The 26,484-nt window shown below is 38.5% G+C and overlaps 1 protein-coding gene across 2 annotated transcripts in view; it reads left to right on the forward strand.

The window, feature by feature from the left end:
* Positions 1–1,370: 1,370 nt before the first annotated feature.
* Positions 1,371–26,484, forward strand: part of LOC145987861 (uncharacterized) — a 648,175-nt gene continuing 623,061 nt past the window's right edge. For both annotated transcript variants that reach the window (XM_083122619.1, XM_083122620.1), the window contains exon 1: positions 1,371–1,727. The gene's annotated coding sequence lies outside the window, so the exon portion shown is untranslated. The remainder of the gene's footprint in view (positions 1,728–26,484) is intronic.

Here is a 26,484-nt window from a genome sequence, read left to right on the forward strand (position 1 = left end):
AAGTACCAGGGAGTCTGTATTTTCGTTTGATCTTTCAGGAATTCCATGCAGGAGGAGGCAGTTTCTCCGAGAGTACATTTCGAGGTCGTCGATTCTGATGGCATTTTCTGCCGCTTCCTTCCTTAAAATCTGCAGGTCGGACTTCACAACTTTGAATGTGTCTTCAACCTCCTCCTTGAATTTCTTGAAGGAAGCGCAGAGATCTTGCAACGGTGTAACGGCGCTGCTGTCCACGCTGTTAGGGGGCTGGCTGCTGCTCGACGATCTCTTGCAGGCGGCTCTCGAAGTCCCGTAGCATCGACTCCACACCGTCTACCCGAGTTGAAACTGTATTGATAGATGGCTTCGACATTGTAATCTTTGATTATTCAATTCCTGGTATCACAACACTTCACGACGCTTATGCAAATAGTTGCAAGTTGCCGGCGAGTGGAATATATAAAGTTCTAGATATAAATATCTCAATGAGCCAGGCTAAATTCGGGAGAAATTGCGGAGCTCCAACTACGCGTAGACCATACGGTCCGCCATCTTGAGCAATTATTCAACAACATTTACTACATAATCAAATTATATTATAAAATATACAATATATTATATCAACTGTCCTTCAATCAAAATTCGATTGAAAATTGAGGATTTTAATATTCTACTAAAGTTATGAACAATTTTTTGCGTGATTAGGGCGAGGGGCAAGAATTATAAAACGCATTAAGAAGATATAAAATTGACATGTAAATCGTATTACGTGTTTTATTAATATATTTATATACTTTGCGGTAGCTGACGAAAGGCGATTAGAAATGGAGAAGAAATAACAAGTCTGACTAATTTCTGTGTTCTTGGGATTGCTGGGTTCAGAAGAGCCCTTAGAGATGAGGCTCTCTGTTATCCGTTCTTTGTGTATGTTTTCGATATTATTCCAGTAAAAGTATATTCCACTCCCAAACTAATCGTTTATGTATGTTCTTGGAACAAAACCTCTCCCCCCCTGGAAAATTTTGGTGGGGGGAATTCCCCTCTGTCCCCCCCGGGATTTCGCACCCTGAAGACAAGACAAAAAATAACGCGGTTATGCAACTTGAAAATTCGGTACATCTGACTACTTTAATGTATTGCTGAGCAATACACGACGCTTTTAGTTTCATTTACCGGTAATACTAAATCTGTGACACAACAAAGGAAGCGAAAATGAGCAAAAAATGACAACTTGTTTACCAGGTGCTAATGAAATGATGTTTCATGGTGAGAGCAAGTGAATTCAGTTGCTGCTTGCAACCCTGCCCGGCATCTACTTGGCAACGCCGCACAGCTCGTATCTGCGCCGCTGTAGGGTCTGGAGGACTGACACAGCTCTTTGCCAATGCTGATTCAGTGTGCGGGTAAGCTGAGCGCAAAGTAACGTTTGATTCTGCGTGTGTACAGCAGCGACCATGCTTCGCGAGATCCGCGCGTAGAAGTATTGAAACAGTGGTAGTGTTCAGTGTTGTGCGCTCTTGATAGTGTGTTATTTTGTTTTGGTTACCGTGAAAAGAGGAAAGATCCGCGATTGTGGTGTTTTGTTTTGTTTTTGTTGAAAAAAATATATAGTTTCGTGCTTTGAAAGTGCTGTCGTTCTGATTGTAGTGTCGTGTGCTCGTAAAAGACCTTCGTGTTTCGTTTTGCACTTCTTTCCTGATTATTATCCAGGGGGATCATCGACCGGATATAACATCTGGCTGAATAAGGTATGTTTTAAACCTTTCCAAGTAAGCTGTCAGAGTGCTTTGATTTTGACCTTCATTGTTATTGATTGTTGGCTTTGTTTACAAGCGTTATATAAGATTTTTTCAGCTGCTGTGATGATTTCTTGCTTGATTAACATTATGGAACTCGACGAAAAGTTGTTTCAGTGGCCAATCTTCGCCGTAGAAGGTTATTGGTTCGTGTCTCGATGCATATGTGCTCCAGTCTCATCGTTTGCTCGCACATTGACCGATGGCGTTGTTTGGTCGCCTCATACGTATAACCTCTCTGCCGTAGTTCCCGAACTCGGAGTCGTTCATGTCCCTTCATCAGTATCATCTAATCATTCACCCTTATCTTTGCAATTATCATAATACGAACGAGACAGCCTTGAAATCAAGGGGTCCCGGGTTCGATATCCGGTGGAGGCACATTGCACGTGGTTCGGATCCCACTTTAAACTGTTCTGTGTGCACAAAGTGGACTCAAAACAATGATTCACACTAACGAGACAGGTGTGCATGTGTGTTAAGCAAGACGGAATAATATGCCTTCATTCACACACAGATTTGTGAAACAAAAAGTTTGGATTGAAGGAGTTAAAAATTGAGGCGGCAACTTACGTTCGTTACACAATCTGCATATATTTGCATTTGTGTGTAACATAACTTGTTGGGTTTGGAGGACCAGGGTACGAATTAATGAGGGGTGTCCTCCCCCCAAAGACCTAATTATCCTATCAATAGAGAGGTAAAATTTCAACCCGCAAAGGGATGATTATCCTCCCCCCTTCCATAAATAAGTTACATTTGTAATACAATTGTTTCCGTAAAATCGTCGGTATGTACTTGTTCATCAAGTGCCGTTTGGTACATTCAATGAACTTTCAACGCAGTTGTTAATATTTGTGTCCAATGGTGTGCGAGTGTGACTATTGCGAACCTGATAATATTATTTTCCCAGCTTATAATCAAGTAGCGTCAACGATTCTTTGAGTATTTTTATTAATGCATTAAGTTAAAACTGGTAAATCCACACTAATTTTGTTTATTGTCGTTATGAAAAAAAATCCTTGTACAAGAAAACGGCGCCGAACACTGTTCCCGATAACTCACTTGTAAAGATACAAGTAATGTTCATTTAATTAGTTTTTGGAAAAATAATTAAAATTGGGGAAGGCAAGAAAGTAACTAATACATATGTTGTAAAAGGTAATAACACAAGCGTATCCTAGAAAAAAAATCAAAGAAAAAGATTTGACAGGACCACACAGTGGTTTACATAAATATTCGAACACGGCACATTTTCTGAATTTCTTCACGATATTTCAAAATCAACAACACGCACTTGAATGTAAAAAACATACCTATTAAAGTTACATTCACTGTTTTACACCCTGGACTGCATTTTGCAGACTAATGAGGCTCTGGTAGTGTCTGAACAAGCAGCCGCACCGATTATTAACCTCTATGGAGCTTGTATGATTGTCCTTAACAATTCCATCTTATCACCTTTTAGCCTCATCTTCGCTATTAGCAAAAAATGGTAGAAAAGCGAAGTATAAACAAGTGATTCACCCAATCAAATCTAAAAAAATAGTATTGTAAACATATTGGTGTTTCGGTGTCAATAAGAGACCCTGTAATATTTACACACACACACACAAACTGTGAATGCCTTCTGTTCCTGTTACGCAGCTCCCTGCCGGTTCGCTAGGATGCAGGGTAAAGAACACGCAACTCATGCTGCTCCTGGGACAGCTGTACAGCTGTTAGGAGTTCCTGCGCTGTCTCCTGACCGAGGTGTGAGAGGAATGGGTCACAAAAATACAATCTTCCAGCAACGTCAGCTATTTTTATTTATGTAGAGGGTACACATGGAATTGCACAAATATTAAGTACGTGTAGTGGGTGGCATAATGTAACGTTATGAAAAGAAAAAATAGGATAATTCCATATCCTAGAAAGACCGGTGAAGAAAAATAGGCGAAAGAGATGAACGAATTGTGATGTGAATAATAATAATAATAATTAAAAATAAACAAACTTCAATGCTCCAAATCCAAAAACCGTCAGCAACTGCTCAGAAAACCTGGTTATGATGGACAACAGCCCCAAAAAATAGTACATCGGTGTTGTGAAAAGGTTGAAAAGGCAGCATTTCACTAACGAACATCAGGGAACGAACGAAAACAGGTGGGAAAGAGTTTTATTTGTCAATGAGAGCACATTTAATGTTTCCGCATCGGATATTAGGCGGATATGTCGCAAATGAAACATTGAGGTCTACATTCTAAAATTCAAATAGAAGAATGGCGCTGTCAATGTCGTGATTTAAAGCATGGCATCAGTTTGAGTAGAGGAACTGGATTTCACAGTTAACACGATGAACAATTTGAATTTATTTTTTTGGTGGATGCGTCAAGACCTGGGTTATTTGCGCATGTCACATTATAAGGAACCCAACCCTTTATTGTAACCAAGAACACCAACAAGGACAAAACACAGCCTTCGAGAGGATTATACTGGTTGTAGGTCCAGGCGCCAGAACCTCCTTGGCCTGCAAGAAACACTTACCGGGGTGTACTACGTGGAAGTGAGGGTGACTTTTGGGTGCCTTACCAGAAGGTCACTCATTTACGCCCACGACGAACAAGAACAAGTGTGCTGAAAAACTGGAGACCGGAGATTATTCCAAATTCTATAAGGATAATGATATCCAGCACAAATTGTATTTGCTTGCGGAGTGGCTGCTCTACAACTGCTCCATGTTTCTGGAAACTATGTCCTAGTCTCCTGATGTCAACTTTATTAAACATTTGTTGCAAAAGTTGGATATATATATTATATATAGAGTTCTATTGAAGTCGAAAGCTGATTTACAAAGCGACGAATGAACGAACGGGAAAATATTTGGTGTGATTTCACCACAAAGATTAAAAGATTTATGCCGAGATTGTTGAAGGAAGTTGGCAAGCAAATAGGGGTACGCCCCAAAGTATTAAAATGTTTTACTTTAATTTGGAAATTATTAGCTACTTTTTTTAAAATTTTACTTACGTTGTTTTAATATTAAGGTGGTTGTGTTATCAAGACCAACGTAATTTTTTGTGACTAAATCTAATTTCTGTATAATTGTTTCACATACATCCATAATATTGAATATAACCTATCATATTTGTTTACAATTTATAATGTTATTATATATATGTTTACAATGTTATAATTTGTAAAAAAAATAACTGATTTTTGTCGCTTTTGCACTTCAGGTTATTCGCGACAATGAGGATATGAATGATGATGTAACATAAAAATGAAACCACCCGGACCGACATTGCGCTACAACACCAGGGGTCCTAGGTTCGAATCCCGGCTTGGGAATGGGTGTTGTTTTCGAGTGTTCCTTCACCATTCACCCCCATCGTCACGATTAGCCAAAGTTTAAAGAAGCGACGTAAAAGAACCAAAACCACTCGGGCAGGACACGAACCCCACAACTTTGGCTGGCTACTTCCATCCGACCCCGCATAATTTTTTCAATGCTTCTCCAGTTAATTTGTGAACCGGTCACCATCTGCCAGGTTGTCCGACTCACTATTTCAGCTGTGAAAGTTTCTATGTTCGGACAAGAGTAGAAAATTATTTTCTCATTGTTCATCCATTTCATATGTGGTTGTTAATCTAAAATGGAAGAAATACGTGTTAACTAGCCCAAATAGAGAGACAAATTCTTCAGCAGGGTGTTGTAGCACACGGCACCAGTTCAGTTGTAAAACATGATTTATTTATTAATTTTTGCATTTCACTACGGAGTTCATTTCGCCTGACCTCTTCATTTAACAGTTAACGTTATGTGCTGTGAAGCTAGAGGTCCTGCTTTCGAACCCCTGGTAATCGTATGAATGGTTAAATTTCTGGCTGTGCTCTTGTCCATATTATCCTGTGTGTGTAATTAAAGTAGAGACGTATAAAATTGCCACAAATTAACAAAAATTCAAAACAATTACTTACTTTCACAAGCATCACACGTGGGGAAGTAAATTGATTAAGTAATAATGGAATTCGATTTTTACTTACTGTTTATTATGAGTTATTATAAGGATAACCATCCTGCCACCAGATGGTGCCCCTAATACCTCAAATGCGTTCAGGTAATTTGCGTTATGCTTTTTGTAGGCGTTTATCAACAAACCACCCCCAAATCTGTATTCAGTTCAACGGTATTGCGGTCGGAAATTCCCGTTTATTTCAGCAGCCCTTTGATCTTTGCTATCGCATACCCGCTGTGGATTGGTTAAAACTCGGGGAGAAAAAGAACGGCAGTGACCAATGGCTGCGGTCTTTCAGAGGTTAGCACAAAACTGCTGGCCCATTTAATTTATTGTGCCGAAGCGGCATCCACTGTAGTAGCATTATCCTGTGAATCTATTGATGTAATGGATTTCCACAGAGAAAATGCTACACAGTTTAAGATTCTCTACGTTACATGCATGAAATCATCATTTCCAACGATTGTATGTGCGCTTTTGACTGTTTTCACATCGTTTTTCCACATCTTCAGACTAATGGCAACAACGAGAACGAGTTGGAAAATTGTTTCAATAACATGCAATGTATTCCTGGCATTATGTACATTAGATGTGCTACATTTTGATAAATTATTACTTTACTTTAAACTAACCACCAGTGGCTGCGATTAGGGGGCAGTCCCCCCCAACCCGCACTATGCTAAACCTTATGCATAAAGGGAATGTAAATTGTCCTTGCCCCCCCCCCAAGGTTTAGCACCCCCCGCAGTTTTGTACCCAATCGCCGCCACTGCTAACTACTAATACAATACAATACAATTGCAAACACCCCAACTCCTGGTCAATATTTCTGGATAGCTTGACCAAATGTCGTTAGGTGGCTTGGGTTCGGCCAATCTGTGCCTGGTTACGCCAGTGCAGAGCCCTGTACAGTCAACGGCAAATATACTGGTAAGCAAATTGTCCACCGCTATTTTCATTACTTTTTTATTCTACATCCTGTCTTGTTTTGAGGAATGAAAATATGTTGGTTCAAAGCAGGCATTGTTCTTTGCTTATTGACGTCTTTATTTCAATTCATTGTGAACAAATTGTGTAATTCAGACCGAATGAAAATGGTGGTGGACAATTCGCCTACCGTTTCTTTCACCGTTGGGTGTACAAGCTATCAAAGCTAGATCATGGGTGTGTAAAGCCTGTCCGTCTATTTTTTAGCTTGCCTCCTTGGCGTACGGTGGAGCAGTCTGCCATTGAGTATAACAAATAGGGGTTGTTACGGGTTGCTACACAGTGAAGTAAAAATTTAAAATTTGCACCAAGACAAACTAAAACATGAGTTTTTGCATTTTAGTCTCACACCCTGTGGTAAGTCTCACGGTGAAACAGTTTTGATTCGGGCGAAATTTTCATTTGTTATGACACTGTCGAATCACACATCCCCAACACCCGCATAAAAATTTTCACAGCCTAAATACGAACCTGCACCTGCCGATATCCGTGGCGGAGTGGTTAGAACTTCATGTTCTGCCAGTAGCAGACGATTTTCGTGGAACCTGCTTCTCTGCCTGCGTTCAACCTGCAGCTGTCACCCCTATTTTTGCCAGTGGACTCGTTCGGTCAGAGCATGCACAGTTGCGTCGAGTAGCGCAGACGAACTGATGAGTCCTGTGTCCCACCGTAGCCGAAACAAAGTACAACTCTAGCAAGATGATAAAAACCCCGACGAAACTCGCGAACTAAAGCAGACTGTCATTTGTTTTCTCGTTTACCTGTCGCTTGTAGCCGAGTGCCCACGTGTTGTCATAGTCGTAACTTCCCTCCCTTGCTTCGTTGTCAAGAAAAAATCAAGAACGTTATGTCTTTTCTTTCTCTATGTACGGTTTCTCCCTTCATGGTAATGCAAACATTTGGCACTGGATAAAGGCGACGACGATGTGTTAAAGAACGCCGCACACTTTGTCAACTAAGTGGCGTGAGTGCATGGCAAGTAGTAGGTGATTGCACCACCCACGCGCTCTCTTCTCTCGCTTACGATTGTAAACTGGACAGAACCAGAGGGTTTTTATTCTTCTTGGTACAGAATAAAGTTTTCTTCAACTTATAACACCATGTTACAATTCGAGCCAGATGGTAGCGTGCAAGATCATTGTACAGGGAATGAAATGTTTGTTTCGAATGAAAAATGGGTAGATTGTGGTAACCAAACATTTGTTCAAAAAATAAATCCTCATTTTACACGGTTGTATCTTATGATTTCACGAAACGAGATCGAGACTAATCCTCCGAGAACGAGACCGGCGTTATAGATACGAGACTGTTCCAAGCGGTTGCGGCGATTAGGGAGGCAAACACCCCCCCCCTACTTTTTGCTACATTTGCTCCCGTACTATACTAAACCTTATGTATAAAGGGAAAATATACTGTCCTTGCCCCCTCCCCCAGATTTGGAACCCAATCGCCGCCACCGGTTCCAAGTCTTGTCTCGGTACCAGAGGAGCCAACTTAAGATACATTTGGGGGGGGGGGGCAAGATCGTCATAAACTACTTTGTATATGTAAATATACATAAAATGTGTCCTACGTGATTGGGGGGGGGGGGTCAGAAAGTGCCTTGCCCCCCAAAGTCGGCGCTTATGATCGGTACCATCCCTAGTCAAGACTGTCATGCTCATTAGTTGCAATTGCACTGTTGGTTAGATTTGGCGCAATGAAATAACATGTTATAGCCATCATGCCAATTTCTTAATTAACATGTTAAATTACGCGAGAAAGCAAATTGAGCCCGGCGTGAAACAATGTGCATGTACTGCACGAAGGGAGATATTGATGTAACGGACACTGTGTTAAATGTAGTTTTTAATATGGGATGCTCATTGCGTCAATATATTAATAAAACAAGCTATGCTGACTCATAATTGTCTACCGTTATTCCTCCCCCTGTAGATTTGATTTAATCTGTAACGGTTTTCAGACCTTGCGCGATGAAATTTTAATTTAATCACTGTCGTTCTTTCCACATTGTAAGCAAGAAGATGGCTGTTGATGTGTTTTTTACTTTAGGTTTTATCTTGAGTACAGGTTCTGATTTAACTGTTTGTGCCATTGTTTTTTATGCATATACGAGTTGCTGATTATCCTTGTAATCATTTATTTTATGAAACACCAGTGCCAGAAAATGTACTTATATCGTTTTACGTTTATATTTAATATAAATGTATGTTGTTTTATTCATCAGTCTCCCACTCCCATTGTTGCCACATGAAGTTGAATTTCGCTCAGTGCAGGAGGGGGATTCTGATAAAAAATTTAGGGGAAGTGACACATTTTATGCAAAATTCAAAAGTTGCAGGACAGTTTTAAGATTCATGGTTCCGTGTTCGAATCCTAGCAGCCTGGGATGAGGTTCACTTCATCAATTTCACATCGTTATTAATTCTCATATTTGCGTTTATCCAAAAGTGGAAGAAAAGCGACGTAAAACAACGTAATTTAGTCAATCAAGCAAGCAATCAACTGAGAGGTGTAAAGCTGGTGCGGCGCTGTTTTACCACTGAGAATGTGGTAGTGATATCATTAGTAGTGTACCTTGCATCTTGCAACCTCCGTTCACATACAAAGGAACTGTCAGACCAATATAACCAGCAACAAGTGACACGCGAAAGGAGGTTTCACACAGAAGTGACAAGCGACAGACCCAGGCGACACCATGTACGCTATTGAGAAAACGGCCCAGTCCGACTGACACGCAAGCGACACGCGCAGTTTGTCGTGTCACTCCGATAGAAAAGGTTGGATTCGTTCCTGAAGGCTCGTTTCGAAGTGGCAAGTGTTGCTTGTGACAATACGGCTGGTTGTCTTGTTGTTTCTGTAATGTTTGGTTACAGCGTTGCTCACGCGACTCACTCCTAGACATGTCCAACTTGTTCCGTGCATCCCTCTTCGTCTGTGCATTAGAGCGAAACTGTCATTTGAAACAGAGCGAAGGACATTTGATATTCAGTACCAGCCCTCAACCAGTGCCTCAACGTTTAGACGGTCTTTGTTCATTTGTTTAACTCAAGAAATTTACCTGACCTTGACGCATGCCCTTACATTACACGCAGCCGATTGTTATTTAAACGAGGAGTTTTAATGCTCTGCCACTTTGTACAAGGGAAGGAGTTAACTGCTAATTCGCTAATGGAAACCTGGTGTACCAATTAACTGTGTTAATTTGGAACAGAAGTGATGTTCTCCACCTAAGGCCTATTTTGTTCGAGTTTGTGCTCAGAGGTTCAAATCAATTGTAGATTATTTTAATAAATCGACATATTGGATGGTTTTATCTACTAGTTTGCTTGCGATAATGTGAGGAAAATGTACCGTATTGTTCCAGAAAGTTTTCAATTATCATCAACTATCTGTATTTGACAGCTGCGAGATTGGTGGATATGTTTGGTCCATTGTAGTCGTAACACCAAAGAAATATGAAAACTCCAGGCCCACCTGGAAAGAAACCTCTTCAGCGGTTTACTCAAGAAGTAACCACCTGAGGTTCCGAATTCGATTCCCTGGCTGAGCATGATTGGGCAATTTCATCTCATCACGCGATTGTGCAACGTGTGTAGAATATAGACTTCAACGGTTCCTGGTTCGATCCCCGACGGACCTTTGGTGCTGACCCAGCATCGTGACAGCAATCCTGTCTCCAAAGCCAGAAAATAAACCATATGCATTCAGAATTTTTGAAGACTTAAATCAGGTCTTAAATATTGAAAACTTGTGTTTTCAGTTAGGGTGAACAACTTTCCTGTTTCAGGGTCAACCTGTGGATACCCTTGTACCTTTTTAATAATAAATAGGAACAAGTAAATACATTTATTCATTCTTTGCCCAATGGGGATATTTTTACTGCAGCCTTCAGTCTCTCGGATCTGGCAACTTGTGTATCCACTTTATTTAGGCCCTATCACCTGTTATCTCCTTCTCTGGATTCATTCCCCAGTAACAAGTACTTCTATCTCTAACACGGCTCCTTTTTGACCAGTATCTTAACCAAATTCTTGTTCTCTGTCACCAAGTATTTCTATCACAGTTTCAAGTCTTACTTTGCTTAGGCACCACTTGTCCATTTTTAGCTATTTTCCCTCACTCCACCGTACTCTATGATGTACAGTTTAAGTATATTTAATTAAATTTCATGAAAAGTGAATTATTATGCTATTGTACAAGAAAATAACATTTCTGTTGAAAATTAGCCTGTGTGTCTTCGAATTTTGAGCTCTAGGATTTCGGCACGTTATTCTGCAGGGGGAAAAAATTACAAACATGCAATATTAACCAAGCCTTAGGAATACACCTGCATTTGTTATATCTTAATTTGTTTGCAAATTACGTGTACAGATGGCGGTTTCCAGTGCTCCAATTGTTCTTTCATTTCTTTTCGTTGGTGCGAAGCTTGGGCATGGACTTTGTGAGCTCACCTGCGTTGATCATGGACAAATATATTCTGGCCACGACTGTCTACATGATCACCAGAGGCTTTGTCCGTGCTGCGTTCCTACTGCATAAATTCATACGAGTTGTAGAGAGGCACGTGTTTGCCATCTCTCTCAAAACCTGGTCACGACTGGTCAAACAAAACAGTTTCTTTATCGCAGAATGAAATGTGCTTTATTGTTTGCACGTCTTTGCCATAATGTTTTTCTGTATTCTAGATGCTAGTTGTGCCTTATCTTTTTTTTAACACATCTGGTTCATGAAGTTGTGTAAGTAGTGGGGTTTACGGTACGGACAGCGCAACTTTTAAGTGTAGAAAAGGCGAGGCTATTTGATTGAACAATCAGATTTGCTTACACTTAAAACAAAGCCAAGAGAGGCCTATACCCCAATTCTTCAGGTGTGATATGCTCTGATTTTTAAGAAATTCTGAATTTCTAGTGTAGAAAAGGCGAGGGCTCAACAGATAGATTTACCCATACTTAAGACAATGCCAAGAGGGGCCTATACCCCAATTCTTCCAGTGTGACATGCTCTTAATTTTAAGAATTTTGAATTCTAGTGTAGAAAGGGTGAAAGCTTCTCAGACAGATTTGCTTATACTTAAAATTATGCCAAGTTCCCATATGATCTTATTGCTTATAGTGTGTTTTTCTGTCAAAATCCCAGGAATTGAATTTTAGTGTAGCTCAGATTGATTCTGCCATGTATATTAATATAAAGCTTATAGTTACTGGGTTCTGAGGCCCAGTGGAGTGTGGTGCATAGCCCTATGGTTTTTATTGTCTTGCAATCAGGAGGCCTCTGGGTTTGAGTCCTGATAAAATGTGAAGCCTCTCCTGATGGCAAAATGTTAATATTGTTGCTTTGTAAGCAAAAGGCTCGGGTTTGAGTCCTGATAAAATGTAAAGCCTCTCCTGATGGCAAAATGTTAATATTGTTGTCTTGTAAACAAGGGGCTCCGGGTTCGAGTCCTCATATAAGATTGAAATATATACAACTGCCCATACATAAGATATTCACTGCTAGCTGATAATACAGTTGAGGTTTGTGTGTTGTACAACAGGATAATAGAACAATTATCTTCTAGAACTGCTCCGTGACTCTCTCATTTCTTACATCATAAACATATGATTTTTCACCTATGAGAATGACACTACAAATGGTGTCTTCAGGTAAAGCCTCATGGAATTCACAGATAATTTTAATGTTTGTTCTGTCATTCACCACAACTTGTTTTCTTTTTGAAGTGTTGATTACAAACATGGGTCTCCGTGTTTTGAATTCATCTGGAGTGTAGTTCATATCAGTACTGCCAGTAGTGACTCTTTTGAAAGCCGAAAATGCCTCATATAATTTGAGAAAATCATCCTTGGACATGTCTAAATTATAATTTTCCCTAGGGAATACCTCATTTCTGCCATTTTTAAGATATATGTTTTTGATATTGCAATTATCAAATCTACTTGAATTTTTTTCCTGATTATTGTGTCTTCCAATCTGAAACAATACCACTACAAAATCAGGCATATCATATTGAATACTGGAAAATGAATTTGTAGCATCAAACTCATAATAAGTGCCAGATGCGGGCTTCTGTACACATTGATATGTATAAAATTGCAGAGGAATCTGTGGATTTTTTATTATATCAGCTTTGTATTTAAGAGCATAACTGGCCTCATATTCAACAACAGGGATTCTTAACTCCATAGTCTGAATAATGCATTTGCCTGCATCAGGTAGGGTATTAGGCAGAGCTTCCCCTGTAGGGTTTAATGTGCTGTACCTCATCAAAGCATTGTTATCATTTGCAGCTCTTCTAAATGTGATTCTTAAACCACCCTTCCACATAATATCTTTGTAATCCGAGAAGAATCCTGGCAACAGGCGCATGGGGAACAGCACTGTGTGGTTCTTAGATAATATCTTATCACCAGCTTCAAATCCACCGATTTTGTAGTATGAAGCCTCGGTTTTGGATAATTTTAGAGTGGCCAAAGCCGTGGAGGTAATACCGGGATAATCTATTCTGTTTATAACAACGCCATGCTTTCTGATCTCAATTTCAGAGAACAGATGCGGCACAAAATTGTCCACCAGTCTTATATTTGTATTTGCCGGATAATCTGTTCCATCGAGCTTTACGACATCAAATTTGATGTATAGATCTGCTCTGTGAGGGTGTATAAAGCCGTCCCCTACATCAAGATCAACCTCAATTTCTGTGTTGGGTTGATTTAAATTTGCAAATGTCCTCCTGTTTGGGGGGAATGATTGTAGCTCATAACTCTCAATATTTTCCATTGTATGTATTTTTATTTAAATGTTAATCTCTATGATTGCAGTTGTTGTGGCTCCAGCAAAATCAACTAATTCTTCTTTTTCATTAGTGACCATCAATTCAATGTAATCTATTCTATTATGGCACACGGGAAAATATAATGTTGGGGATGGATTGTAGATGATCGGCTCCATAAATTCGGAATTAGGTTTGAATGTTGCAATGATGCCGGTTTGTTTGTGAGTGCCTATGCCATTTGATTTGGTGATCATACCCTCAGCCACATTACAGTGAATATTCAGAGTCTCTATGGCCAAGAATTTAGGTATATTCATAGCAGTGTGTTTGATGCCTGCTTCAAGTTTTGTGTTGTTCTCAAATCCTAACAGCTCTCCTATAGTACCCAGATGCACTGTTTCTGTAGCAGATACAATCTCTACTCTGTGAGTGACAGAATTTTGACTTAAAACTACACCTCTGGGTAATTGAGCATTTAGAGTGGACAGATTATACTGCCCTGGAGTGATGACAATTTTTTGATCCCCTACTGCAATTGTGTTGTTGTGGTGTGTAATATTAGGGATCAGGTACATGCCGTAAAATGCTCTGAGAGCTATTGTTTTGGGATACACTATGTCATCATGCAATTTGAGTTTCAATATTGAATTTTGGCTGGTGAGATGGAATACCCCCATGATGTTTTAAATACCACAAGGCTTTTTGAAAATTTTCAATTGATGGTTTATTTATTTGAGACATATATCTGAGAACGGATAAACACAAATGTCCACAATTAACATCTTTGAAGTTTTGAACACGGGCATTATTGTAATAAAGATTAGCCGATTTTAAATATTTTATTAAATTTTCAGGTGGAACACCTCCAAATGAATCAAACACAAATGCCTCATTGTTTAAATATTTAAGATAACAGATCCAGTGAGTGCCCTGATTTTTGTACTCATCCAAATTAACAATGCCACACTCTTTGTTGAGTGGTTGTTCCGGTAAAGAATCAGACATGTACACACCCCTAAAATTTTTGATGCCCAATGGCTTGATTAAAGCTTCAATATCTTGGTTTGTAAGCGGCTCTTGTTTTTTTTAAACTTATTCATGGCTCTCTTAACACCTTTGCCTTTTTTCTCTATGGCCAGGTTATGGCGCCTCTGCTCATCTAATTCTGCCTTATTCTTCTTGGCATCTATTACTGTTTTTGCTATGGCAGCTGATCCCCCAGCCAAGCTCCCAACAGCCCCGAGAGCAGCTAAGATGGCCGGGATGGTAAATATGAATCCCCCTGTATGAAATTTTTTCCTAGATTGCTGTAATTTTTTTAATTGGGGGGTACTAAGCAACAATTTCATACCATGTCCCTTTGCAATACAAGAGCTTTTTTTCTTGCGCTGCTTTTTGGTTAAAAGACTGTCAATAGTTTTAAGAGATTTGAGACCTGCATAAGGTATTTGATACATAACACCCTTGGCCTTCATCGTAGGTTTATTATATACATATTCACAAACCCCACCCCAGTTTTTGTTTGGTGCTCATAGCTATGGTGGTTCCCAATGCTGATATTCTCTCACTCAAAGAAGCATCTTTGCTTACAAATCTACCAAATGCAGCCTCTTCTAATTTCTTGTCTGCAACATGTCTCTTGTCAAGATCAGAATGTGTGTTGTATGCTATGTCATGGTCTCTACAAGCAGCATCTAAAGGATTAACACCAGGGTCACCTCTGTTTAATCTATGGTCCAATTTTGTACCGGGACCACAATACTGATAGCCTGGAATATGTAGTTCAAATGGCAGCTTGTTTATAATGTCATTAACAAGCCCCCGGCCCTCAGAGACATTCCAAAATTTGGGTGGTAGAGTATTAATAATTTTTATGAGATATCCAATCCCCTTAGTGTCATTCACTATAAAATTAGACAATTTGGTGCTTATCATGTCCATAATTCCAACCTTTTCATTGTAAAAATTGTGGTTCCCTGCATTTTCCTCCCCAGCTATCACCAATAACCTATCTACAAGTTTCCTGACATCATCAACCCACACAAATTCTTTAGGCAGAGTATTGTATTGTTTGATTCCACTGCCAGTCTTGATCTGTGACCATATGGGCTTGATTAAATTGTTGTATTTTGCTCCACTGCTAGACTTGACTCTTTTTTGTGTGGGATCATTGTTCTGGTATAGAGCATCTGATTTTATTAATATTTCTTTGTAATGTTCATAATCTTGATCTGTATAGCTGCCAGGCCTTTTCCTAGTCATCAGTTCCCACAATCCAGGTGTGCCGGGGTACTTAACAAAAGCACCTTTTTCTCCGAGACGAGATTCTGAATAAACAATCAGATCATCCCCCATAAAAGTTACTCTGAAATTACCGATTCTATGTATGATGCTGCCATCAAGCTCTGTGTCGGCATATAAGCCAAAAACCTCATCTTTGTTGTCTTTAGGTGTGGTTAAATATTTTTGAGCAAGAAGACCCAATTCAATAGGATCCTGACTAGCCTCAATTCTTCTAGGAGCAACAGGACTAGGTGTATGAATACTGGAAAGTGGGGTGAATGGATAATCTAATATGTTCCTTGCAGCTACAGGCACAAGCTCTGTGATCAAATCTTGATTTTGCTCTGTAATAGTTTTGATATTCTTACCTAAATTATTAATAGCATCAATGACAGGCTGTTCTGTTTGCTTGTGTTTTTCATAAATTCCCCGGTTCTCTGATTTCCATCCCTTAAATCTTTTTACAAGATAATCTCTTAACTTAAGATCATCAATGACTGGTCGTTTCATGGTTGTTTATTTATGTCTCAACGTCTAGAAAATCGTTGATTTTATTTCTGTATTTGCCAGTATTAGGTGTTCTTGTCATATCAATTGTGACAAACCCATAACTGTCCTGATTCCAGCAGCTACTGCAAAACTTGGAAAAATCATTGTAGCTCAAGTCCCCACCTACATATTCATCATGTATGTGTTTGAGGTTGGTATGATCTTGATGAAACACACATATAAAATTGCTGTTGTCTCGGATCAGCTGCTTGGGTATTTTAGAAAAAGTCTGTGCCAGGTAGAAGCAGTCAATGTTCTTGTGTCGGCCCTGTGTAAAGAAATTTCTAACCTTGTTTTGATTATCCAGTATAATGTCATCAAACACAACAACAGAATTATCGAGACATTCATCAAGTGGCTTAACATCCGGTTCAAAAGTGGCAATATCCAATCCATCATATAGCTTCATCAGCTGCTGATATTTTAATTGTTCCAAGCTCTTTGAGAAAACATACAAGTGCCTGTTTTTCCAGTCTAACCAGTTGGGTGCCAATAAAAAATTATCAACCATTAGAGTAGTTTTACCACAAGCAGATGGCCCAACAATAAGACACCTAATATTATCAGGCAGCAATTTTCCATTTCTCTTATTCTGCTGTTCAGGTTCTGGCAGCCTTTTTATAACATCCCAGGTGCTCATATTATTATTTTGTCTGCATCGATCCAGCTGTTTTCCGGATGACCCAGCCATTTGACAAATAACTTGTTGCCTTTTCTGCGGATGATTTTTTCTATGAGATATGTGTCAGGCTGTTTAGTTTTGCTGAGCTCTTGTTCATAGAATCTGCCTTTGAGAATTTCTCCTCGGTGATCTTTTATTATATATGTGTTAAGGGTCCCGGGTTTAACTTGAACCACTGTAAATAATTCAGTGCTCCAGTTTCTCGTAAAGCCTCTCTTGAATAAGTGCTTATATTTGCTGATTCTTACTTGATCACCCACCCTGTATTTGGCCTTTCTTGTTGTTGGCTGGTATCTAGGATAATAAACAGTACTGATCAATTTTTGCTCATCAGATGAAGTTACTTCAGATGGTTTCATGTTGATTGTGGAATGGACAGAGTTGTTATATTTATGTAGAAGTTCTGGAAGAATATTAATCCATTTATAATTACCTTGGAGTGTAAATTGTTTATACATAAGATTTTTTAGGGTTCTGTTGAATCTCTCTACAATTGAGGCTTTGAGATCACTGTAACTCGAGTAATGTTTTATTGACTGGCTTTTAATAAATTGTTGGAACACTGAATTATAAAATTCTTTGCCATTATCTGTTTGCAAATAGCGCGGTGATCTTCCTGAATGATTGATGATTGTCCTGAGGGCTTCTGTAACACATTTTCCAGTCTTGGATTTGAGTGGCACAGCCCAGGCAAATTTTGAAAATGCATCTATTACAGTGAGTAGATACTTGTAGCCCTTGTTGATTTTGTCTAAGTTTTTCAACTGCCCACTTGCCATCTCAATCAAGTCGCTCTGCCATAAATCATCTATGCCTTTTGTGACTACTGGCAGTCTCTTATAATTATGTCGGGCCTGTCTGTGTAATTCATCAACAATAATTTGTCTAGACATAATATGTAAACAAGAATATTGCAACTATGGGGTGTTCAGCAGCTGAGACTACAGGATTTTCTAAATACAGTTTGTCCCCTATTTGTATTTTAAATTCCAGAGAGCCATCATCTTCAGTATAAGCTGTTTCTAATGTATTGGGGTCTGTAAAATCCTCCAACTCTACACTGGTGATTTTTGGTTTGTTGTCAGCATTTGTTATTGATAAGGTAGGGTAGTGGTGTGACTGTGGCTGATGCCAATATTTGATCTTGATTGGTCTCAATGTGCCTCCAACAAAAAATTGATAATAAAATTGTGCAGGGGACAGCATATATATTTTGCCGCCTGGTGTAAATGGAGAATCATATTCTTTGTTGGGGACGCTGTACAATTCAAGAATTACTGAATGTTTTGGATTCTCGATTATGCCTGTTATTTCTTTTTCTGCTGTAAGCAATCTACTTGTTACAGATTCAAGGTGCTCATTGATGGTCCTAACAACATCATCATGGCCTGGCTTGATTTTTATGTCCACAACAAGTTTCTTGTATTGTTGCACAATCTCTTGAAGCTGGGTGGCAAAAACAGACAAAGCATTTGCTTGATTGGATTCCATGGTCCCTAGCTGTTGCTTGATATTAGCTACAATTTGTTGCAAATTTTCAATAACTGCCAATTTTGAATTTTGAGCAGTAAGATCATGGACCTGTCTTCTGATATCCTCAAGCAGGGCATGCAGTTCATTAATATGTTGATTAGTTGGTAGAGTGGCTACTGTCTGAGTAAGTTGTTTGATCTCTCCTTGGATATTCTTGATATCTTCCGATTTCAATATGCGATTCACTGCTCTCTTAATATTTTTAAGTTCCTGTGATGTGGGAAGATTTGATACTGTATTTTGCAAAAATTCAAGTGCCAATTTTACATTGTTTAATTCAGAAGCATCAGCCACATTTTGCATAGCATTTTGGAGCAGGGCTATATCTGCCTGAGAGGGTGTTGATTGCTGTAAAATTTCAAGTTTTGTTTGGATATCATCGATCAAGTGATGAAAATGAGATAGCTCAGATTCAGTGTTGAGGTTTTCAAGCTTTGTGATCTGTTGCTGGACACTGACAAGTGTATCTACAATCCCAGGCAATCTGGATTCTAGTACATTTGCCAAATCACTTTGCACTGCTGCTATTGTACCTTCAAGATGGGTTATCGTACTTTGAATTTTTCCAAAATCTTCATATGTTTCAAGTTGCAGCTTAATGTTTGCAACACTCCGAGTTATTGCACTCAAAGCATCAGAAGATGGCAAGTTGTTCATAAAATTTTCAAGTGTCTCAATTTTTTCTTTAACCTCGGCTATGGCATTGTGCAGAGGGTCCAGATTAGGTATCTGGAGTGACTGAATCTGTTCTTTTAGAGTGGAAATTACTAGATCAAAATCTTCTTGTGATTTTATGCTTTTGACAATTGTTTGGAGCTGTGCCTGGACATTATTTATCTGCTCTTCCAATTGTTGTTTCAATTGCTCAGAGTTGGTGGCCTGGGTCTTAAATTTGGCTTGAAGAGCTGCTACAGCTTCTTCTAAACTTTGAAAATTATCCAATGTGGCCAGGTCAGTATATTTTTGAAGCAATAACTTGAGTTCGGAATCAATTTTAAGAAGAGGGTCCATGCATTGTGATTGTAAATTTGTAATTTCTAATTGAAGACTGGCATTCAGTGTGGTTTGTAAAGCTTGTAAATCACTTCTCAATTTCTTGACTCTGACATCAAGCATAAGAATCTCATCACTGTGATCTTCATGTCTTGTGTGGCCAAATATATCATTAGGCATTTTCTTTTACTGGTTATTTATTATTGAATATCTGATTCTTAATTCTATAAAAAAGGGTATAAGCTTGTCATATGATCCCGGGACCTCAATATATAAGCAGTCACCAGCAGAAACCGTATATACAGTGCCAGAAATCATGTTTGAGTGCTTGATTCTATAAATATTTCTCCCTACTGAAATCTTGACATCACCCTCAGGGGTTGTAATAAATTGCAATTGCCCACCTACAGGTAATTGGTAGTGATTTAAATTATTGTTAAATATGTACAATATTTTGCCTGTTTCTTCATCATTATCTGTAAGTATGCTGTTCAGATGAATAATTAACAAGCCACTCAGTTTAGACAGCATATCAGGAGAGGCTTGCGGTGTTGGCAGGTCAATAATAGCCTGTTTTTTGAACCCAAATAAGTTCATAGGCATGTTTATTTATTTCAAATCATGCTCTGGAATTGGGCATTGTTTCCCATTTTTCAAATCACAATGCCCCCAAGGTAGAGTATGTATGTTACATGACAAAATGCATCTCTTGTCATCATGTGGGTCCAGAGCCACTTTTGTTACAATATTTGAAGTCAATAAGTGATTCTCACTCTGAATTCTATTTTCTGATGTTCTAATTGAATTCTGTGATTTGATGCAATTTTTATAATCTTCAAATACAAGCTCTTTTTCCACAGTCACTCTGCCAATGCCCTTGGCTTTTTTGACAACAGCACTACATGTTTTAAAACTGTACATCTTGGCACTTAACCCAGCAAATTCCACAATAACATCACCAAGTGTCTCATCTTTTAACTTGCCAGGCACCTTTTTGTTGTGGTGTTGTTGAATCTTTGTATGTTCACTGGTATCAAAATATTGAAACAATTCAGGCTGTGACATATCTTGATAAACATCTTCTGTTTGAATTTCAAGAATAAAACTATCCGTGTCCATGTACAATAATTTTACACGATCACCATAAAAAGGTTTCAGCACATCATAATATAATATTAACATATGTAATTTGGACGATTCCAATATCACAGCCCCTTCATAAATAGGTTTATCAAATTTGATTTTTGTTTTCATCATGTTGAAAAGTGCCATGTGCTCATCATAAATTCTTCTGTAATTGAAGTTGGGCTTTGCAACCAATTTTTTGCTCAGGCTGGGGTCAGTAATTATTTTAACATCGGTATGTTTCCTGACATTTTCAATAGTTTTGCCATACACAGAATTCACCATCAATTTAAACAAGCCCTTATCAAATTCGCTTTTTGCAGATGTTCGAAGCTCCGTATTTGTATCAATATAAGGTTTCAACCATCTTGAGTGCCTGAACCTCAAAACTTTGCCAACTTTGGTCACTTGAACACCATGTTTCATCAGGAACTGTAGGTTTTTGTAATATATGACATAGCCTTGTTTCGGCTCCAGAGTCGTCATGAGCTTCCTCTGTTTAGAGCCAGGTGAGCACTGAACCTCGGGAATTGGGGGCAGATCAGAAAATTTGTTGTGTAAATGATCTGGAAACATCAGATCAGTCTCTAAGAAGAGGCCATATTCACTGTCATCAAAATCCTGAAGATCTTCAATATTGAAATCTTCGACCCACTCAAGCCCTGCATATGGCAATTTATCCATCATAGCGTGACCATAGAGGTTGTTTGCATCTCCATACAGTATATAATTTGATGGCCGTGTTGGATCATAATCAGGCATGTATTTGTTATTTGCTCTGGCATATCTCTGGGAACATTGCACCATCCCCCCTCTTATACATTCCTCCATAAACAGATACTTTTCTTGATCGTGGATCAGATCCAATGGCTTTTTGGTGTTGAAAAACATTGCAGCCCATGCTAGGCCCGGGGCACTGTAAAAATATATTGGATCCAGTCCATAATTTTGCATAGAAGATTTTCTGAATGCCTGCATTATATCAGCTGAGAGGGTCACATCAAGTTTCAAATAAGCCATGTGATAATCACCAAATGTCTTGCATTTTAAACTCTTCCACATCAACTGAGCATGGTGATAATCTTCATCAGTAATTCCAGATCCTCTGATTTTGCTGTAAAACTCTTCTTGTGGTGGCAGGGAACACTCATCAAATTTAGAAAAATCTGTGACATAGTCATATGGATATACACCCTTCCGCCTAATTAATTTCAGCTCCTGATCTGGAAACGAGGCACGTGTGATTTTCAAGTCATCATCAGATAATTGAGAGGCCAGTGTAGCCAGGCTAGCAGGTAAAAATCTGTAAGAATCAAGAAATCTTAATTGAATAGGAACACCATCAACTTTAATTATCTTGCTAATAGATATATATTTTTCATCATTTTCAGCTAAAATGTTTAAATTCTGCTTGTCAAACCCCTCGTACCTGATCAGATGATGGAAATCATAATTGGATGCTCCATGGCAAAATATGGGGATAAATCTTGGTCTCTTGATCTTAATATTACAGCTATTACACAGGGCCTGTTTATATCGACCATCTGTATGAGAATGGTGTTTCACCTTGATATTTGTATCTGAAAATTCACAATCACATACCGGGCATTTTTCTGCATTGTTGAAATCTTCAATCTGTTCCTCTGTTAAAGGCAACATAGGCTTTGATTTTAATAAGATGTTAGATGCTATGTCACGGCACTCATTTTCTATTCTATGTTTAAATTCTTTGATGGCATTTGGTCCCACGTATAAGTATGGCTCACTAGCTACACCATCCCGTATAACCACACAACAAAAGCTGGAAGGTTCATGTAGCTGGTATGGTGTAATTGATGATTCTTCTGGATCTGGGCTACAGAATGCAAGAGATTTGAGATTCGATTCGAAATCACAGACAATATATGCTGGGTGTTCCAACAAGGCTTCATACTTTTTGAATTCTGCTTTTTCACTTGGATTGGGCATCACCATATGAACAGGTTTATGGTTGCCACAGTATTTCAGATGCTCAATTAACTTGTTTTTAGCAATTTCTGCATTCTCTTCCCGAACCCCCTTCACCATTTTTTGACCATCAAATACAGTTAAACATCTTCTGCACAACTTAAATATTGTATGAGTTTTGTCTAGTTGTGTTCTCACTAAAGCTTCAAGATTATGTATCAGAGTGTAATGGTATGTATCATCCCCTTCAATTAAGAGCAGATCAATCGGAATAGCAGATTCATCATCAATTGTACTGATTCTGAGAGGTGCTATCGGACAATTGCCAGTGGAACAAATAAATACATTAATAGATAATTGTTTGCCATTGATGTGCTTGGCTCTTTTTTCAAATTTATCAATATTCTGAACTGACATTGGATATTCCAAACCCTCCATTACATCGTCAAAAAGATGTTCATGTTGTTTGTAATAAGTTATTCTCTGAGGATCCTTTGAAACTGGATACAAAGCAGCTAATATACACCACAAAAAGCATTTCTGGTCGGCATTTTTTATATTGACCACGGCTCTTTTGTTTTTGATATTGGCAGGCAATGGTACATAAGTAGATCCTTGTAAAGGAGTGAATTCAGAAATATTAACATATAACTTGTGTGATGAACCGCATAGGCTCCATCCTGACTCTTTTGCTGCAAATTCAGAGTGTTTGATGTTCAGTTGATTTATCAAGCTGCTTATTATTGTGTCTGAATTTGCATTTGAATATACAGGTACAGTTTCTGTTATGTGGGGCTGTGTAAATTTTGTGCCATTTGGTTTCTTATATTGTACAAACAATTTGAGGGATAGCTTATAAGAGCCATTTTGTGCATTAAGAATTGCCTGCAGATCAGAATTTATACTGTTCAAGAAATTCTTAATGCCGCATCTTGGCTCTGATACAAACTGGTAATCCCTAAGTTGGGCATTAAAACTGCTATGTATGGGTGGTTCATAGCGTGGCTGCTTTGCAGGTCCAGCATTAACAGGTGTTTCATGCTTCCTTTTCAGACCAGATGTGGATGGTTGTGGGGGCAATGTTGATGACTGTACATAAGAATTACACTTATGCCATTTGTAATATGCCTTGCTTAATATTTTATGGCATCTTGGACATATTTTCATGGCCTTTCTGCATTTCTTAGAGTTACAAATACGGCAATGTCTAGCCCAATGAGAACTAGATATATTTTTATTACACCGATTGCAATATTTTTGTTTTGGCATTTTTTCTTGTAGTTTATTATATAAGATTTTCTGGGCTTCAATTCCAAACTTTATACTTAATAAAAATATCAGTTGGGTTCAGCAGTTAATGGCTGAGCTGGTGCTTTTATACCCAAACAACAGCAGTAACTAGGTTTTGGTGATAGTTTTGCTGTTATACAACACACAAACCTCAACTGTTTATCAGCTAGCAGTGAATATCTTATGTGTGGGCAGTTGCATATATTTCAATCTTATATCAGGACTCGAACCCAAAGCCTCTGATTACAATGCCACAATATTAATACGTCTCCAAATAGAATATGCCCATATTTTACTGGGTTCTGAGACCCTTATGCAGACAAAATTGGATTTTGAACTGCCATAATATTTTCTAAGTCTTTGCCTAGGCTCATATTATCTGAACAGAATTGCTTTTAGCATGAGGGGGGTACAGTTCATTGCCACTGTGTGAAAATATGTATCTTTATCTCAATAATCTTTGTTACACTTTTACATGTTGTCTTGCATGACTAGGAATTTGTTACACTTTTTCCCCTGTCGTGCTGAAAGATTAATGACCCCTTCAGTGAATCATACAGAAAAATCATTAATGCCCCCTTCTAGCGTGTCTCTTGCGTGCCGGCAAAGCACGCAAACAATTAACTATGCTTACCCGCTCTTCTCCTATTGTATTGAGGAGGTGGTTATAAAACATGAAAAAATAAGAAAATTCAGTTTTTTGTACAATATATTATTGTAAAACACTTTTTACCAGGTTTTCAGATCTGGGAGTTGTATATCAACTATTCTCAAAATCCCACTTGTGGACATATTATTTTGCCACATGTTTTCAATCTTAAATATTATATGAGGACTCGAACCCGGAGCCCCTTGTTTACAAGACAACAATATTAACATTTTGCCATCAGGAGAGGCTTTACATTTTATCAGGACTCAAACCCGAGCCTTTTGCTTACAAAGCAACAATATTAACATTTTGCCATCAGGAGAGGCTTCACATTTTATCAGGACTCAAACCCAGAGGCCTCCTGATTGCAAGACAATAAAAACCATAGGGCTATGCACCACACTCCACTGGGCCTCAGAACCCAGTAACTATAAGCTTTATATTAATATACATGGCAGAATCAATCTGAGCTACACTAAAATTCAATTCCTGGGATTTTGACAGAAAAACACACTATAAGCAATAAGATCATATGGGAACTTGGCATAATTTTAAGTATAAGCAAATCTGTCTGAGAAGCTTTCACCCTTTCTACACTAGAATTCAAAATTCTTAAAATTAAGAGCATGTCACACTAGAAGAATTGGGGTATAGGCCCCTCTTGGCATTGTCTTAAGTATGGGTAAATCTATCTGTTGAGCCCTCGCCTTTTCTACACTAGAAATTCAGAATTTCTTAAAAATCAGAGCATATCACACCTGAAGAATTGGGGTATAGGCCTCTCTTGGCTTTGTTTTAAGTGTAAGCAAATCTGATTGTTCAATCAAATAGCCTCGCCTTTTCTACACTTAAAAGTTGCGCTGTCCGTACCGTAAACCCCACTACTTGTGTACTATAGTCACGTGATTTTAGTACAAGGATCTGTGAAGGAATAGTCTCTGCATTGTTGCTGATATTTTTAAACGAAAATAGATTTAATGTCTGAGCATTAATCAGTATGTGTAGTTTAGGCTAAGGCTGTGCGATATCAATTTATCGATATCAAAGTTCGCTATCTCGTGGATATATCGAGTACAGAAAACATCGACATCGAGTTTAAGCCTACATTGCAAACAACAACAACAATAATAATAATAATAATAATAATAATAATAATAAAAGTAAAAAAATAAAAATACCGTATTGACTAAAAATGCTTAAGTATGCACAAACTATCCTAACAAATCCACCTTGAAAGCCTTAGTTCGTTACAAAACAAGTACCTAAAGAATATACAAGCAGTGCCGAATCTACAAATTTTGGGACCTCACAAAAAATGTTAATAAAGGCCTCTTTTATGTAAAATATAATTATTTGAGGAAGGAAATTTAGCATCTCATTTCTGCCACTTTTGTCTAATCGCGACGATAAGTGATGATAGTTTGAAATTGATGAAGGAACACTCATAAGAAACACCTATGCCAAGCCGGGATTCGAACCCGTTACCCCCTGACCACTCCGATATTTCTCTGGAGCTCTAGTTAGAATTGCACTTCTCATACAATTTTACAAAATCGTGTAGGCTACAGATGAAACTTTTGATAAGTAACTTTTGAGAGCTGTTTGAAGAGACAACGATTCAGCTGGAAATGATTGACCATCTGTTTAATAATATTTCTGTAATTGCTGCTTTTGCTATCAGTTCGTCGTGTATTGTGTTTGGTATGCAGTGGTGATCACAGGAAAGACAATCCGGTTTGAGAGCCTCCAAAGCAAATAGTAATTTCGTTCCATCCACGGGTTTTTCGTCGAAAACTACTGCGTGTTAGACAACTTGAATCACAAATCCTTTCACCTAATAAGTATATAGGCTCTGTCAGAAAGTTACAAAGTACAGACTTGAAGTATGGTCTTGGCGGAAG

This window comes from Lepisma saccharinum, chromosome 5 (genome assembly GCF_977018435.1).
Source record: "Lepisma saccharinum chromosome 5, izLepSacc3.1, whole genome shotgun sequence".
Classification (NCBI taxonomy): domain Eukaryota; kingdom Metazoa; phylum Arthropoda; class Insecta; order Zygentoma; family Lepismatidae; genus Lepisma; species Lepisma saccharinum.